Source organism: Chiloscyllium plagiosum, unplaced genomic scaffold, assembly GCF_037043375.1.
Source record: "Chiloscyllium plagiosum isolate Xiang-an unplaced genomic scaffold, Cpla_swu_hap1 HiC_scaffold_6, whole genome shotgun sequence".
Taxonomy (NCBI): Eukaryota; Metazoa; Chordata; class Chondrichthyes; order Orectolobiformes; family Hemiscylliidae; genus Chiloscyllium; species Chiloscyllium plagiosum.
The window spans coordinates 13,654,119-13,672,125 of NW_028270144.1; positions in this window are offsets into that span (position 1 = coordinate 13,654,119).

An 18,007-nucleotide genomic window follows, 5' to 3' on the forward strand; every position below is an offset into this window, starting at 1 on the left:
TAGAAAGGTCGAGGAAGGGGAGGGAGGAATCTGAGACTGTCCAGGTGAATTTGAGGTCGGGGTGGAAGGTGTTGGTGAAGTGGATGAACTGTTCAACTTCCTCGTGGGAGCATGAGGCGGCGCCGATACAGTCATCGATGTAGCAGGATATGCAGGTCTTTGGACTCCTCCATCGTCAGACCACAACAAAATGACGGTTGGAGGAAGAACGCCTCATCTTCCGGCTAGGAACCCTCCAACCACAAGGGATGAACTCGGATTTCACCAGTTTCCTCATTTCCCCTCCCCCCACCCTGTCTCAGTCAAATCCATCAAATTCAGCACCGCCTTCCTAACCTGAGATCTTCTTCCCGACCTCTCCGCCCCCACCCCAGTCTGACCTATCACCCTCACCTTGACCTCTTTCCACCTATCACATTTCCGACGCCCCTCCCCCAAGTCCCTCCTCCCTACCTTTTATCTTAGCCTGCTGGACAAACTTTCCCCATTCCTGAAGAAGGGCTTATGCCCGAAACGTCGATTCTCCTGTTCCCTGGATGCTGCCTGACCTGATTAGTTTCTCAACCCCATTCTCCCACTTTCTCCCTGTAACCCTTGATACCATTGACAATCAAGAACCCATCTATCTCAGTCTTAAATATAGTCAATGACCTGACCACCAAAGCCTTCTGTGCCAATGAATTCCATCAATTCATTACTGTCCGGCTGAAGAAGTTTCTCCTTATCTCTACAGTCCTGATAATCCTCAGCAAAACAAAGGGGGACTACTGTCAGTCCACCCTCAGTCCATAGACTTGGACATGGTTATTTGGCTCTTTAGGTGGTCAATAACAAGGTGCTCAATGTCATTTCAGTCCTGGAATTGGCCATGGTAAGTCCTTCAGGTCCAGTATAACCATTCATGGAATTAATGGTTAAGTCAATCCCTTAATTGGAAGATCAGAAGTGAGGATACTTGCTGAAAGTCGTGCAATGTTCAAACCCCAAAGCCCAGTCGCTTTCTGCTTTCATACTTCATTCAGTCAGTCTTTGACTTTTGTCCTTACTTCCCTTTTCTTCATTTCATGGCCTAAGCCTTCATTCTCCAGTCACCTTCTGAAAGAGAACTCATTTCACAGTCTTCATCTTCTGATCGCATCTTCACTCCTCCCCCAACTCTATTCCCCAGCCTCCATTTGTTTTTCCCACTTCCCTATTTCCCGTCTCATCCTTATACTACTGATTATCCATATAGCACTCTTCCCCCAGTCAAAAGCCTTCTGAATTAGATTCACCCTTCATTTCAGATTTCACATTCTGCCATGTTTAAGAATTTCTCCTCCATTTCAAACCTCTCCAGCACTGCAGATGACTCTCCCTCAACCGTGGCCCCTATTCCATTTCAAAGTATTCCCTCTCTCCTCTCTTTCAAAGCACTCATGTTTTGATAAATTCTCAAAATCTACATCCCTTGTTCTCAGTCCCCAGGTTTCATGGTACTTTTACACCTTTTTGTTTGTGGTCAATAATATCACTGAACAAAAAAGAAAGTCACCAAAGAACTGCAGATGCTGAAACCAGAAACAAAAACAGAAATTGCTGGAAAAACTCAGCAGGTGAGGCATCATCTGTGGAGAGAAAGCAGAGTTAATCTTTTAGGCCCAGTGACCCTTGTCCAGAACTGATGGTAGCTGAGAAAGGATCGGTATTTATACTGAAGATAGGTGGGGGAAGAGGGGAGCTGTAAACAATAGGTGGAGGTCGAAAGCGAGAGAATAACAGCCGGGCAACCAAAGGAATGGGTAAAGGTCAGCCTGAGAGGATGAATAGCTGTTCATGGGGACCACCAGTAGCTGACAATAGGTTGGTTGTGGTAGCAGCCCATGTGTAGGGCTTGGGATAAGGAAATAGGAGAAAGTGCTCAGGCCCTAAAATTATTGAACACGATATTAAGTCCTGGAGGCTGCAGGGTCCCTAAGCAGAAATTGAGGTGTCATTCTTCCAGTTTGTGCTGAGCTTCACTGGAGCACTGCAGCAAGCCTGAGACAGAGATGTTGAGCCAGGAAACATGGTGGTGTGTTGAAATGGCAGGTAACCAAGGGCTCAGGGTCATTTCTATGGACAGAACGTGGGTGTTCTACAAAGTGGTCATCCAGAGTGCTCTGTGTCTCCCCAATGTAGAGAAGACAACATTATGAACGGCGAATACAGTAGGCTAGGTTGAGGGAAGTACTGATAAAGTGCTGCTTCACTTGGAAGGCGTGTTTGGGATCTTGGGTAGTGAGGATGGAGGAAATAAACAGAAAGGTGTTACACCCACTGTGATTGCTGGGGAAGATGCCATGGGGGTGTGGAGAGATTTTGGAAGTGGAGAAACCATGAACCAAGATGTCCAGAGGAAACAGTCCCTATGGAAGGCTGACTAGGCAGGGGAGGTGTGTATGTGTCTGGTGTTGGCATCCTGCTGGAAGTGGTGTAAATAACAACTAATAAGGATGTGGATGATGGTGAGTATGATAAGTAAGGAACAGGGGACTCTGTCACTGTTGTAGGATGGAAGAGAAGAAGTGAGGGCCAAATGGGGAAGATGGGTCGACCACTTTGAGGACCCTGTCAACCATGGTGCTGAGAAATCCTTGTTTGAGGAAGAAGGTTTATTACTAATCCTGAGGTGACGTCTCTTCATGCATGGAGGTGCACGCCACAGCAGCTAACATAAACAATGTATCTCTAGGAATCTTGGAGCTAAGCTGGAGAGAGCTGTTCATAATTCTGCAGACTGAAGGTAATTTTTAGAGCATTGGGAACTCAATATGGATTATTGCAGTTTACATTCATTGCCCTTTGTATTTAGGCATTGCCTTGTATGATTTGTTACTGTGCTGCAGGCCTATTCTGGCTTTTGTTGAGTTGCTCAAAGTTGGAAGAAAGTGGACAAATGAGATTTGAGGAGATAATGCAATATTTATAGTGAAAGTTAGAATGAATGGTTTAGATTAGTAAGGGAGAACAGCAGGAGAATATTGAATCTACAGCAATGTCTAGACTGAGTTGCTGTGGTGATGTTAGCTGGCAGTCGACGTGTAATCTCAATGCACATGAAGACACTCCAAAGAATAATGAGAGTTCAAAAGCCATTTGAGCAGGAGATAGTGATTAACAATACAAAGGGGCCACACATGTTCACCAGACTCTTAATGCACATCAGAAAGACTTTGGCAATTATGCTAAATGAGCCACATTGGCATTTTAAATTTGCCTTCAGAAGTTTTAATTGTAAGAACTGGAAGTCATTCGCTGCAAATGGAAATATGGCTGTCAAGCCAGAACAATGAACGGTGACACTTTACATCAGGTAAACCAATTACCAACGCTATTGACACAAGTGCTGTCGGCTGGGAATCTCTCCATGCTTCCCAAAGTACAACTAATACATGATTAATTCATTTTCAAATATATCTTATAGGAACAATGTAGTATTTTCAATGATTACATTCTGTATCCAGTTGCTTAAGTGTTCTATGCACCGTAGTGCTATATGGTTTACTGCCTGTAATGTTCTTTCTAAAGTGATTTATATGTTGAGTATTGGCCATTTAGTTTTTTTTTTATTTATTCTTTCACAAGATGATAGTGTCATTGGCAAGGCCAGCATTTATTGCCCATCTGTAATTTCCCTTGAGGAGGCAGAGAGATGCCTTTCTGAGCTGCAGCAGTCCATGTGCTGTATGTTCACCACAGACCCATTCAGAAGGGAGTTCCATTATTTTACAATTTTATGTTTGAATATATTGCAAAAAAAACTTAAAATCATCCGTCATGTGTACAATTGATGTGACTTTGAAACAGAACACATTGAAATGTCTGAAAGCACGCCCACTAGGTCTCAATGTTGTTGTAGGCATGTTAGATCTCTCTAAAGTCGGAATATTATATCTTGCTCATCTGCTATTCTGCCACACCTCAGCACAGTCGAACAGCAGTACCTTTTGAGATCAGAGGTCATTTGATCTGTGTGGGAGCTTAAATCCTTCACAGTTCTTCATTTTCTTATGCTGAAAAGCTATTGATCTCTTCAACGCTGGTTACCTTCGAGATTTATTGCATACTGTCAGCCACTTTTAAGTTTTTCAAGCCCAATGGTTCTGAACATTTACTGTGTTTAAGAAAATTACATTAAGGTGGCTTCATACCCACAGATATTTATCTGAACTGAACAATAGATGCAGCTCCTAGGCTCCGGGGTATCAATGGCAATCCATAAAACAATTTAGCTTAAAACCAACAGTAAGGTACAAAAAGAGCCAAACTTACAAAGCTGGTGTTGATGGGAAAAAAACACAAACGTCACTTTAATTATGTGCTGGTTGCTTGGTGATTTGCAATTAATTTCACAAATTGTACATTAAAGAATTCAAGCTACATGCCTGACAGCTGCATTCAGTAAACTGGAACGGGTATATGTGTCTTCACATGCATATTAATACCTGTTAGAATTCTAAACGTACAAATGCTTGAGAAGCATTGATACAATAGGGAAAACATTCAACTCAGTGAGGGTGTGACAGATTGACTGCCGAGTGTACATGGAACGTTTTCCTTTCCACTGATGTTACCAAATGTGTGCAGAGTGTGTGTAAACCAGTGGTTCATTCTCACCTACATGGTGCATACGCTGCAGGGGAGACTAAATCCCAGGAGAAGAGATCACAGAGGAAGAGATTCCAGGGGGCAAGTTCCCAAGGAGACGGATCAAGTGGAGGAGATTGTGGGGAAGATATCACAGGGCGAAGAGATCCTGGGTGAAATGAGGGCAGAGGTAACTTTGCAGGACAAGAGAATAAATTACAAAGGAAGGCATTAGAGTGATCAACTCTGGGGATAAGAATGATGGACGTGGGATAGGGGATGAGTGGTGCTGCTGTGACCCATTGCATATTGAGGTGCTGGCAAGTGTGTTAAATAGAAGAACAGAGTAATGGAGTAGAGGTGAAGACAATTGATGAAAATTGGTGGGAGTGGTGGTGGGGTGGGCTCAAAGTGAACGCAAAAGAAAATCACAGAGAAAAGAGACTGGAATGAGTAAGGGAGTATTGATCGTTCAGGGAAGATCTCAACAGGGAGGAAATTGTAATGAAAAAAGTTTACAGCAAAGCCATCACATGAGAAAGAAGCTGTGCATAAGAGATCAATCACAGAATCCCCATAATGTAGAAGTAGGCCATTTGGCCCATCAAGGTTACACTGACCCTCCAAAGATTATCCCACCCAGACCCATCCTTCGAGCCTATTGCTGTAATCCTGCATTTTCCCATGGTCAATTCACTGAACCTGCACATCTTTGGACTGTGGGAGGAAACCATTGCATCTGAAGGAAACTCATCCAACTGCAGGGAGAATGTGCAAACTCCTCACAGACAGTTTAGATTACCTACAGTGCGGAAACAGGCCCTTCGGCCCAACAGGTCCACACTGACACTCCGAAAGGAAACCCACCCCCCTATATTTACCCCTGTCTAATCCACCTAACACTATGGACAATTTAGCATGGTCAATTCACCTAACCTGCACATCTTTTGACTGTGGGAGGAAACCTGAGCACCCGGAGGAAACCCACGCAGACACGGGAAGAATGTGCAAACTCCACACAGACAGTTGTCCGAGGTTGGAATCAAACCCCGGTCCCTGGCGCTGTGAGGCCGCAGTGCTAGCCACTGAGCCACCGTGTTGCCTGTGGGTAAAAGCTTGCAGGAGAAGTGAACATAGGAGCAAGAGACTGTCTGGGGAAGAGCTTATAGGGAGGAGATTGTGGGGAAGAAATCCAAACAGGGAGGGATTACAATGGGAAAGAGTTTGAGGTGGAGGAGTCGAAATGTCAGTGTTCATAGGTAAAGAGTTAGATGAGAAAGATACTGCATGGATTAAGCATCACAGGGCAAAACATTTCAAGGAAGAGTTTCCCAGAAACAATGTGGCAAGAGAAGATGGGGAAGAGATTGCAGGGCAAAAAATCTAGGCTGGACTTAAAGCTTAACTCAAGAGAGTCTTAGGAAAGGTATCCTACTAAACAAAGATCACAGAAGAAAGAATCATGAGGGAGTGATTATGGTGAACAGGAAGTGGAGGAAATGATAGCAGGAACAAATTGTGAGGAAGGAATCGCCAAGAAAGAAGTTGAGGGAAGAAGAGGATTGTGATGTGGAGATCATGGGGCAAGATCACAAGAAAGGCATCACAGAGAAGAAATCACTGCAGAATCAGAGCAAGAGGATTATATCATAGGGAGGAGATCGCAAGGAAGATATCACAGGACATAAATCGAAGAGGACAGTGTTTGCAGGAAAATATTCTTGGGTGAGATTGAGTTCATGTGCAGGAGGAGGGGTTCTTGAGGAAGAGATTGTATGGTGGAGGCTTTGAAGGTCAGAGCTCATTTAAAATGCAGGGAGGGGAGCTGTCCTTCAGAGGCTGGGTTTTGGAGGGAGGTGCAAACATTTTCCTGGCAGAGCTAAAAAGGTACTCAATCATTCTTCACTTCCTGTCAACTGTTGGGTTTCCAATTCTGGCCACATTGTTTCCAGATCACTGCCTGTATTCTGTTAATGTTTGAGACATACACCCATATCAGCAGAATTTAATACCTTCTTACCCCTTGAGAATATGCTGGATGTCCACTATGATCATCATTACAACTAAAAGAAGATGCTTTGAAGACTGGATGGAGTCAGGCTCATAAATTTTTGAATTACTAATCTAACACCACCTCGTTCAGCTTCCTCCTCACCCACCCCCACAAACACCAACATACCCCCCACTCATAGATTCATACTGTGTGGAAAAGACCTTTTGGCCCATCAAGTATACAACAACATAACTACCAATAAAAATGCACTTATCCCAATTTCCTGCACTTGTCCCATAAACTTGAATGTTATCACATTTGAAATACTCATCCAGACACTTTTAAGGGTTGTAAGGTTTCTAGCTTCTAGCCTCCACTATCTTCCCAGGCAGTGCATTCCAGATTCTCACCACCCACTGAGTGAAAAAGGTTTTTCCCAAATCTCCACTGAACCATCTGCCCCTTACCTTGAAACTATGCCCTCTTGTGATTAACCCCTCAACCAAGGGGAACAGTTGTTCTCTATTCACCCTGTCTATATCCCTCATAGTCTTATACACCTCAATCATGTTCCCCCTCAAACTTTGCTGATTTATAAAAAACAATCCAAGCCTATCTAATCTCTCCCATAATTTCTCAATCCCAGGCAGCATCCTGGTGAACGTCCTCTGTACCCTCTCGTGCTAACACATTCTTCCTGTAGTGAGGCGACCAGAACTACACACAGTACTCCAGCTGTGGTCTGATCAACACCCTGTACAACTGTAACATTATCTCCTCACTCTTGTACTCTATGCCATGACTGATGAAAGCAAGCGTTTCATATGCCTCCTTAACTATTCATGTGATCTGCCGACCTCAGGGATCTGTGAATAATTACCTCATGATCCCTCTGATCCTGTAAACTACCCAGTCTTCTGACTTCATTAAATACTCCCTCATCTTGCTTCTTCTTTAAAAGTGCATCATCTCGCACTCATCGGGGTTAAATGCCATCTACTCACCTGACCAACCCAACTATATCTTCCTGTAACCTACAACCATATTCTTCATTACTAAACATTCTACCAATCTTGGTGTTGTCTGCCATTTTACTTAACATTCCCCTCACATTTTCATAAGAAATAAGACATAGGAGTGGAAGTAAGGCCATTCGGCCCATTGAGTCCACTCCGCCATTTAATCGTGGCAGATGGGCATTTCATCTCCACTTACCTACAATCTGCCCGTAGCCCTTAAGTCCTTGCGAGATCAAGGATTTATCAATCTCTGCCTTGAAGACATTTAACATTCCGGCCTCCACTGCACTCCGTGGCAATGAATTCCACAGGCCCACCACTCTCTGGCTAAAGAAATGTCTCCTCATTTCCATTCTAAATTGACCCCCTCTAATTCTAAGGTTGTGTCCACAGGTCCTAGTCTCCCAGCCTAACAGAAACAATTTTCCAGTGTCCAGCCTTCCTAAGCCATGCATTATCTTGTAAGTTTCTATTAGATCTCCCCTATGTTAGCCATTCATCTGTATCATTTATATATATAAAACAAACAATGAGAATGCCTTTACTGATCCCTGTGGTGCTCTGCTGGACACAGGCCTCCAGTCACTATAACAGCCTTCTACCACTACTCTCTGTGTCCTATTACTAAAGTAATTTCTGATCCATCTCACCAGGTTTCCATCAATTCCATGTGCTTTACCTTTATCAATCAATCTCCCATGTGGGCCTTGTCAAAAGTGTTGCTAAAATCAATACATCAACTGAAGTTCCCCCAACCACACACTTTACAAAAAGTTCAGATAAATTTCGTGGAATTCTCCTCAGCCAGTCTCCTTCACCATCAAATTCTTGGCTCCTCTGGAAATAAAGTATTCCATCCTAACCAATAAGACGATCCAAGCTGTAGGGCCCAGGCTTTCATGTGGCAGAGTTGAAAAGTGTGGTGCTGGAAAAGCGCAGCAGGCCAGGCAGCATACGAGGAGCAGGAGAATCGACGTTTCGAGCATAAGCCCTTCTTCAGGAATGAGACTGGCGTGCCAAGCGGGCTGAGATAAAAGGTGGGGGGGGGAGTTTGGGGGAGGGGCGCTGGGAATACGATAGGTGGAAGGAGGTGAGGGTGAGGGTGAGAGGCCGGAGAGGGGGTGGGGGCGGAGAGGTCGGGAAAAGATTGCAGGTCAAGATGGCGGTGCTGAATTTGGGGTTTGGGACTGAGAAAAGGTGGGGGGGAGGGAAATGAGGAAGCTGGAGAAATCTACATTCATCCTGAGTGGTTGGAGGGTCCCTAGGCGGAAGACGAGGCGTTCTTCCTCCAGGCGTTGTGTGGCCAGGGTCTGGCGATGGAGGAGGCCAAAGACCTGCATGTCCTTAGCGGAGTGGGAGGGGGAGTTAAAGTGTTCAGCCACAGGGCATTTGGTTTGGTTGGTGCGGGTGTCCCAGAGGTGTTCCCTGAAACGTTCCGCAAGTAGACGGCCGGTCTCCCCAATGTAGAGGACACCACATCGGGTGCAGCGGATGCAGTAAATGATGTGTGTGGAGGTGCAGGTGAATTTGCGATGGATATGGAAGGATCTCTTGGGGCCTTGGAGGGAGGTGAGGGAGGAGGTGTGGGCGCAAGTTTTGCATTTCTTGCGGTTGCAGGGGAAGGTGCCGGGAGTGGAGGTTGGGTTGGTGGGGGGTGTGGACCTGACGAGGGAGTCGCAGAGGGAGTGGTCTCTCCAGAACGCTGATAGGTGTGGGGAGGGAAATATATCCCTGGTGGTGGGGTCCGTTTGGAGGTGGCGGAAATGACGGAGGATGATACGATGTATCTGGAGTTTGGTGGTGTGGTAGCGGAGGACCAGTGGGGTTCTGTCCTGGTGGCGATTGGAGGGACGGGGTTCAAGGGCGGAGGTGCAGGAAGTGGAGGAGATGCGGTGGAGAGCGTCGTCAACTACGTTGGAGGGGAAATTGCGGTGTTTGAAGAAGGAGGCCATCTGGGTCGATCGGTATTGGAATTGGTCCTCCTGGGAGCAGATGCAGCGGAGACGACGGAATTGGGAATATGGGATGGCATTTTTATAGGGGGCAGGGTGGGAGGAGGTGTAACCTAGGTAGCTGTGGGAGTCAGTCGGTTTGTAGTAAATGTCTGTGTTGAGTCGGTTGGCCGAGATAGAAATGGAGAGGTCTAGGAAGGGGACGGAGGAGTCTGAGACGGTCCAGGTAAATTTGAGGTCGGGTGGAAGGTGTTAGTAAAGTGGATGAACTGTTGAACCTCCTCGTGGGAGCATGAGGTAATGCCAATACAGTCATCGATGTAGCGGAGGAAAAGGTGGGGGATGGTGCCAGTGTAGCTGCAGAAGGTGGACAGTTCCACATATCCGACGAAGAGGCAGGCATAGCTGGGGCCCATGTGGGTACCCATGGCTACTCCTTTGGAAGAAGAGCGCCTCATCTTCCGACTAGGAACCATCCAACCACACAGGATGTATGTAGATTTCTCCAGCTTCCTCATTTCCCCTCCCCCCACCTTATCTCAGTCCCAAACCCCGGATTCAGCACCACCCTCTTGATCTTCCCGACCTCTCCGCCCCCATCCCCTCTCCGGCCTATCACCCTCACCCTCACCTCCTTCCACCTATCCTATTCCCAGCGTCCTTCCCCCAAATTTCCCCCCCCCACCTTTTATCTCAGCCCGCTTGGCACACCAGCCTCATTCCTGAAGAAGGGCTTATGCCCGAAACGTCGATTCTCCTGCTCCTCGGATACTGCGCTTTTCCAGCACCACACTTTTCAACTCTAGTCTCCAGCATCTGCAGTGCTCACTTTCTCCTTTCATGTGGCAGAGATGTGTATTAACCTGAGGCAATAATTAACATCAACAATCATCTCTCCTTCAATGAACAACTATTGTGGAATTTTGTTTCAGCAATACCTTAGCGACCAGACGCTTAATCGACTGCAGGGCAAGGGTTGGGTACTTTGTGACAAAATCCCCTGATTCCTCAAAGTCTGCCACCGTGTAAGAAGATCAAGGTAGCAATCAGATAGACAATACATTGCTTTTCTTCAATAGCTGCATTTACAGATGCAATCGGAAGCTCAGACTTTTCAGGTCAGAACACCAATCTTGGTCAGTTCCCCTGTCATTGGATTCGATCTTCACCTTTTTCCAGCGCTGGCACACTGTGGCTGTCATAGCAGACAATCAATATGATTCCCTTCTGTAATTAGCTCTGGTAGTTTTAATACCACCTGAAACCCCAAGATCTTGACAACAAGACGGACTAGAAAATGTATCAACATTCTTTCATTGTTAATGGGGTCAGTATCCTTAAATTCCCAGTGCAACACCACTATTTTGCAGGACATTGGCGAGACCACTTTGAGAATATTGCATGCAATTCTGGTCTCCTTCCAATTGGAAGGATGTTGTGAAACTTGAAATGGTTCAGAAAAAATGTACAAGGATGTTGCCAGAGTTGGAGCATTTGAGCCAGAGGGAAAGGCTGAATAGGCTGTGGCTATTTTCCCTGGAGTGTCAGAGGCTGAGGGGTGACCATATAGAGGTGCATAAAATCATGAGGAGCATGGATAGGATAAATAGACAAGGCTGTTTCACTGGGGTGGGGAGTCCAGAACTAGAGGGCATAGGTTTAGGGTGAGAGGGGAAAGATATAAAAGAGACCTAAGGCAACTTCTTCCCACAGGAGTGATGCATGTATAGAATGAGCTGGCAGAGGAAGTGGTGGAGGCTAGTATGATTACAATGTTTAAAAGGCATCTGGATGAGTGTACAAATAAGAAGGGTTTAGAGGAGCATGGGCCAAATGCTGGCAAATGGGAGTAGATTAGGTTGGGATATCTGGCTGGCATGGATGAGTTGGACCGAAGGGTCGTTTCTGTGTTGTACATCTCTATTACTCTATGACTCTAAGAGCGGCAATGGTATGGGAATGTAACTGACTCCAAGGATACCTCTAAAGTCACCTGGGCTAGAAAGTGTATCACCATTCTTTCATTGTTAATGGGATCAGCATCATTAAACTCACAGTGCAACATCCCGCTGGGAATGCTCTTGACACAGACCTGTAGCAGTTTACGGAGAAAACCCCTTGTATCTTATTGGGTCCTTCCCAGTACCTGCCACATATCAATACTACTCATCAATGTGTACCTGAGGTCCTGGTATATGCTCCCACTTTATTAAAGCAAAAAGCCTCTTGCTGAATATTGATTTGTGTCAGAATGTGTTGTCATTGGAATGGTCTCAGAAAATACATTTTGTAAAATTCAAAAAGCAATAACCTTCAATATGGATTTTAAATTATCTTCCAGCTTTTCATTTAGAATTGAGTGTGAGATCAATTAATTGAAACAAATGGATCAAAATAAATTCAGGAACTTAATTATGTCATTCAGTATTTTCTCTGGCAACTGTGAGTGGACAGAGTCGAGTCACTCTTTACAAATTAAATGGAATGTTATCCATTAGATGGTTTCCTCGGATTTCTATTTTTAAAATCTGCGTGTGTTTAAAACACGTAAAAATGGTGCGCAGTAATTCTTTGAGGGAAATAAATTAGGAAAAAATATGCACTTGCAAATAGATGCCATATTCATAACAATTACTTTATTACGTGCATGTTTAATTCCCCATGGAAAATCAGTGAATTGCATGAGTATTTAAGTTGCCTGGGTATACTTTGATTTGTAGAGTTTGTAAATCAAATTAAATAAATAAAGTGCAGATTTGAAGAAAAAACAGCAGCAAAATACGAATGATAAATTAAGGCAAACAACCAACTCCTGAACCCTCTGCCAATCAAGAGTGCATCAAATATTCTGTTCAATTTTCAATAAATTGAGGGGGGTCATTTTGATCCACAGTCAGCAGAGAATTTGGTTTACTGAACAATCATAATGTGCATTTTGGATGCTAGCACACATAAAAACATGAAAGGTAATTTCGTTCAGATGGGTGAGTTTTATTCTCCATGTTGGTAAACAGGGAAATGGAAACAAAAATAAATAAATCAACCTAGTCAAATAATGATGAAAGAGAGAAAAGACCCACTTTATCCTGAAGATTTCATATTTACAGTAGGAAAAAGGATACTCTTATTTTCTATTAAATTGAACAATGACGCATTTATCATCAAGTATTTTAAGAATATTATTGTGAGCTCAGTAGAAAAACTTCCTTGACCAGTAGAAACTAAGAGTTAGAGTGGGCCAAGAACATAAAAGAGTTTGTGTGGATTTTTGGAGAAAAATAATGAAGTTATCAGAGGAAAAGTCCAGTAGTTCTGTTGAGGATCTATTGATCTCTGCCTGAAACTTGACATAGTGCCTGAAGCAGCCATTTCCAATTAATCCTGATGGTCTCATGCTTGGATAATAGAGGACAATTCATGGAAGTCAGCAGAATTTCAGGACCTAGATTAATTCATCCATCTTGTTATTCACCTAAAAACATCCAAGACAATTACCAACTTCTAACTGATCAGAGAACTTGTTGTGCTAAAATGATCTAGAATTGCAGAGGTTCTAGTTTAGGTTGGGAATATGATTGGCATGGATTGGTTAGACTGAAGGGTTTCTTTCTGTGCTGTAAGATTCTATGACTGTATGAATATTTGAACAATGGCCTAATACATGCAAGTCCGAGAAGCAGCTATATGTCAGAACCATGTAACTATGGTAACACACCAGCATTGAACCCCAGTGGAAACAATCACAGAAAGTTTCCTCCACCATCACCTGCCTCTCAGCTGATTTTGGATCCAACATGCGCTTTGCCTTGGAACTTAAGGCTCTTACATTTTTGACCTAAAACAGAAATTACTGGAGAAACTCAGCATCTCTGGCAGCATCAGTGGGAGAAAGCAGTGTTAATGGTTCAGGTTTAGTGACCCTCCTTCAGAGCCTGGTGAGTTTCTCCAGTAATTTCAGTTTTTGTTTCTGATTTCCAGCATCCACAGTTCTTTGGTGATTTTTTAACTTTCTTGACCAGTCTACGCCTTTTCAAAAGCCTTGCTAAAGTCCTTAAATCACATGAATACTTAACCCTCATCAAGACTCCTGGTTACCTCCTCAAAACATCTAATTAAATTTTTCAAACATAACCTTCCTTTACAAATCTATGCTAATTACCTGTGATTAATCTATGTCTCTCCAAGTGCAGATATATTCTGCCCCTCAGAATTCTGTCGAATAACTTCACCACCACCAGGATTAGACTAACTGGCCTTAATTTCCTGCCCTATCCTTTCCTCCCTTTTTTAAATATTGAGACAATGTCAACAATCCTTTAGTCCTCTGGCACCTCACCTGAGCCATAGAGAATCTGAAAATTAATACCAGAGCTCTTCATACCTCCTCCCTTGCTGCCCTCAATAACGTGGGACACCTCTCAACAGGCTTGTGCAGTTATCCATTTTTAAAAGCTGCTAAATCCTCCCTCTCTGCTAATTTCTTCTAGTACTTCACAGTCTTTCACCATGATGTCTATTGATTGAGAACTGGGCATTTCCTTGATGCATGCAGCAGGTCACAACTTCCACGTGTCCTACTATGTTTGACTGCTGCGATAATCATCGAGTTTGTGCTGAGCATTTGTAAACCTCACCAATCAGTGAGGGTCACTTCATACTTATGTCCATCCTTCGGTGGATATTACCACAAGTCTTCGTTCTGTCTATCAGATCTTTCTGGAATGCTTCCAAGAAACTTACTCGCTCCCCATCAGAGAAAAGAATCACACAATGAGCCCTTTCTCTACATCTGTTCACAAAGCAGTCTGTGGATTCTGCCAGCCTCTGTCGAATTGACATGAATTTTAGTCAATGAATGAGGAAGTTTAATCTGACTGAATTGGTGCTCTAATCATTTAATTCTTCGGTTGTTAGTCCTGATGTGTTAAATTTGACTGGATCTTCATTTCCAGTTGCTAAATATATCTTACTGACTTGCTTTTCTCCATTGCACACCCAAATCTTGAATCCATAGCTCTGAACATTGTTTAAACATTTTTAAGTTATGTTAAGAGCTCCCAAAATAAACTCAAGGATTTTGTGAATTATCTGATAATATGCCTTTGGCCTTATTTATTTGCTATTGACGTACCATACACCCTGACCACTTGACTTTTTCAATGGAGGTAAATGGCAATTGCTTATTATAGATTTGTCTGTTGACTCGTGAGCAGAGTTTCCAACACGGTCTGTCACAGTAATGAACAAAGTTGTCAAGAGTTGTCTCACGCACTTAAGCACGATTACTGTCAACCATTTGTTTCACCTTGGGTTTTTTTTAACTTTGGAGGATTTTGAACTGACAGTATTGGATAGGAAGCAATTGGGTGTGTTTGTCAGCATATCAGAAGGGGAGGAACTTCAGGATCCACCACAACAATGATGTGGCATGGTCAGATAGGCATTTGCAGAGGAGGGAGCTTCCTTGCTTCCTTGCTTTGTTCAAGCACAATAGGCCTCATCAACATGATAACTTCCATCACTGCCAAAGTCTTGCTAATGTTAATGGCCCAATGATCAATTTCTGATCAGGGATTAATTAAGTTTTTTTTCTTAAACAGTAAAACACGTTACAAGTTGTGCAGCAGACATTACAGTAAAATGAGTGATTTCTATGTGTGTGAATATTGCAGACAAGCAGCAGATTCATGATCAGACAGTACCATGTTATTGTATGCACACAGCACATAGAGTTCTTTACTGTGAATGGGCTTAAAGGCAATGGACATATATAGCATTGTGTGCCTCCCTGTATTGCACCTCCCTCCTCTGCAAATGCCTATCTGACCATGCCACATCATTGTTGTGGTGGATCCTGAAGTTCCTCCCCTTCTGATATGCTGACAAACACACCCAATTGCTTCCTATCCAATACTGTCAGTTCAAAATCCTCCAAAGTTCAAAAAAACCCAAATCCTAACAAATGCACTCCACTGAACATTTGCCAAAGAAAATAAAATGAGCAGCTGCGATACAAGAACTTTTAATCAGCTCAGACAATGACATACTGAAGTAGCCATCTAAACTGATGCTTAAAGTTTTTTTCCCTTTGCTGGTCAGCGTCCTGAACACCAGACATTGTGGCTATGTTCACAAGCACCATCAGAGACGCGTTGGTTAGATCCATTGTTGCTAATCATTCCCAATGTTATCAGTCTTAGCTACTAAAGCCAAGCATGGAATGATGTCCAAATTAAGACTTCAGAGGAAGACAGGTCCAGTCTTATTAAATAGAATAAGTTTATTATGTGGTACTTACATGGAACTTGAAATGTATATTTAAGGCTGAGGTAAATAGATTCTTCATTCATCAGGGATTCAAGGGTTATGGGAAAGTGGAGATGAGGAGTGTCGGATCAGCTTCAATCATATTCAATGGCAGACTAGGCTGGAAGAGTCGGATGGCCTACTCCTGTACCACGTCCTTCTGGCCTTACTTAATACATCACATTTCAGTTACATGATAGTCTCTTGTGAAACCTTTGAACAGACTTAAGGGTAAGCACATGTTACAGTGTAATCACAAGGAACTTGACACTTAGAACAGCAACTGGAACTTTTGAAGCAAAGTGTATAGCTCCACAGGAATGTCCTTGATCTCTTGATGGGTGGTGCTAGATATTATATACAACACGAGGGACCTATGATGCTAAAGTAAAGTCAAGGCTAAGTTAAAAGTATAGATATACAGATCTCACTAACAACTCTTCAGAATGTTAACTATGACACTAATTATCTATCTGTAACACATCGAAAAATTTTCGTCTTCAACAGGTAGGTTTCTTGCCAGTAGCCAAATATATTTCGATTAAACCGAGAAGTGGGTGCTGTGGAGCTAGATTGTGTACTCTGTCTCAAGGTTAATACTTATTCCCAACCCTCCTATTCTTGGTGAATATCATTTCCCCCAAAGGATCTCAACAAGACTACTTTCAGGTTGCTACAAGCTGTTGTGGGGCCTTGGAATCATTGCCACTAGCAAACATCTGAAGACAATAAAAAAGCACACAGCTTTACTTAACACTGTTTTTTAGAATATTCCTCAACAGCAATGATCGAATTGTTATCATTGCCATCTCTCAAGAGTGTCTGAAAATCAGAGAGAGTTGGGAGCATTATAGCTACACTTGAAAGTGACTCCCTTTTGTATATGTTTATGTCCTGTTGCATTTATAAAAGCCCTTAGAGTACAGGAGGTGGGACGTTATGTTGAGTTTGTACAAAACATCGGTGAGGCTTCTTCTGGAACTCTGTGTCCAGTTCTGGTCGTCCCATTATAGGAAGGATATGATCATGCTGGAGGGGGCTCAGAAGAGATTTCACAGGATGTTGTCAGGTTTGGAAGGTTTGAGTTACAAGGAAAGACTGGATAGGCTGGGATGTTTTTCACTGGAGCGTAGAAAGTTGAGAGGTGACTTAAAATGAGTTCATAAAATAATGAGAGAGTTGATGCTAGTTATCTTTTCATTAAGATGGGGAGTTTCAAGACTAGGGGGTACATTTTTAAGGTGAGAGGAGTGAGATTTTAAAAAGACATAAGCAAATTTTTTCACACAGAATGTGGTTTGCGTGTGGAATAAACTTTCTGAGGAAATGGTGGATGTGGGTACAGATACAATGTTTAAAAGACATTTATATGAATGTGAATAGGAAAGGTTTGAATAGATATGGGCCAGGAGTAGGCAGGTGGGATTAGTTTAGTTTGGGACTATATTCAGCATGGACTGGTTGGGCTGAAGGGTCTGTTTCATGCTGTATGACTCTATGACTATTGGGCAGAAGTCACCCTATATCTGTGAATCATTATAGGCTGCAATTAGCAAATACTGATCTATTTGTTTTAAAATGTCAAGTCATTTTGAACTGAAGGTGTCAGTTTTATAAGCTTGCTTCATTTCAGCTCTTACTAAATGTCCATCTTCTCTCCGTACAGCTTATGCAAAAAAGCAGTTGAAAATATGATTAGTTTTAATGCATTTCATTTTCAATAACAATATTGACATTTGCATTAAGCAGCCTAACCAGAAATCCTTAAAAGTTTTGCTGCAGATTACAGTTCAGGAAGGGGGTTGGATTTTTAAGACTGAGCTGAGGTCACTCAAAATGTCGTGAATGTGTGGAATTCTCCATCTGAGAGGGCTAGGTTACTCTTACCTTTAATACATTTAAGGATTGAGAAGAAGCATTTTCAGTCCGGCAGAAAGCTAAGCGTTGTAGCTAACAAGTAAGAAATTGGATCTTAAGCCCATGACAAACTGTGACCATACTGAAGTTTGAAGCAGACCTGATGAGCCATGCGGTATTTTCCTACTGCTATTTCTTAAAAGCTTATATTTATACCATAACAATTTGTGGTTGCTTTTTACTGAATGGGACAGATACAAGCTATTCATTCC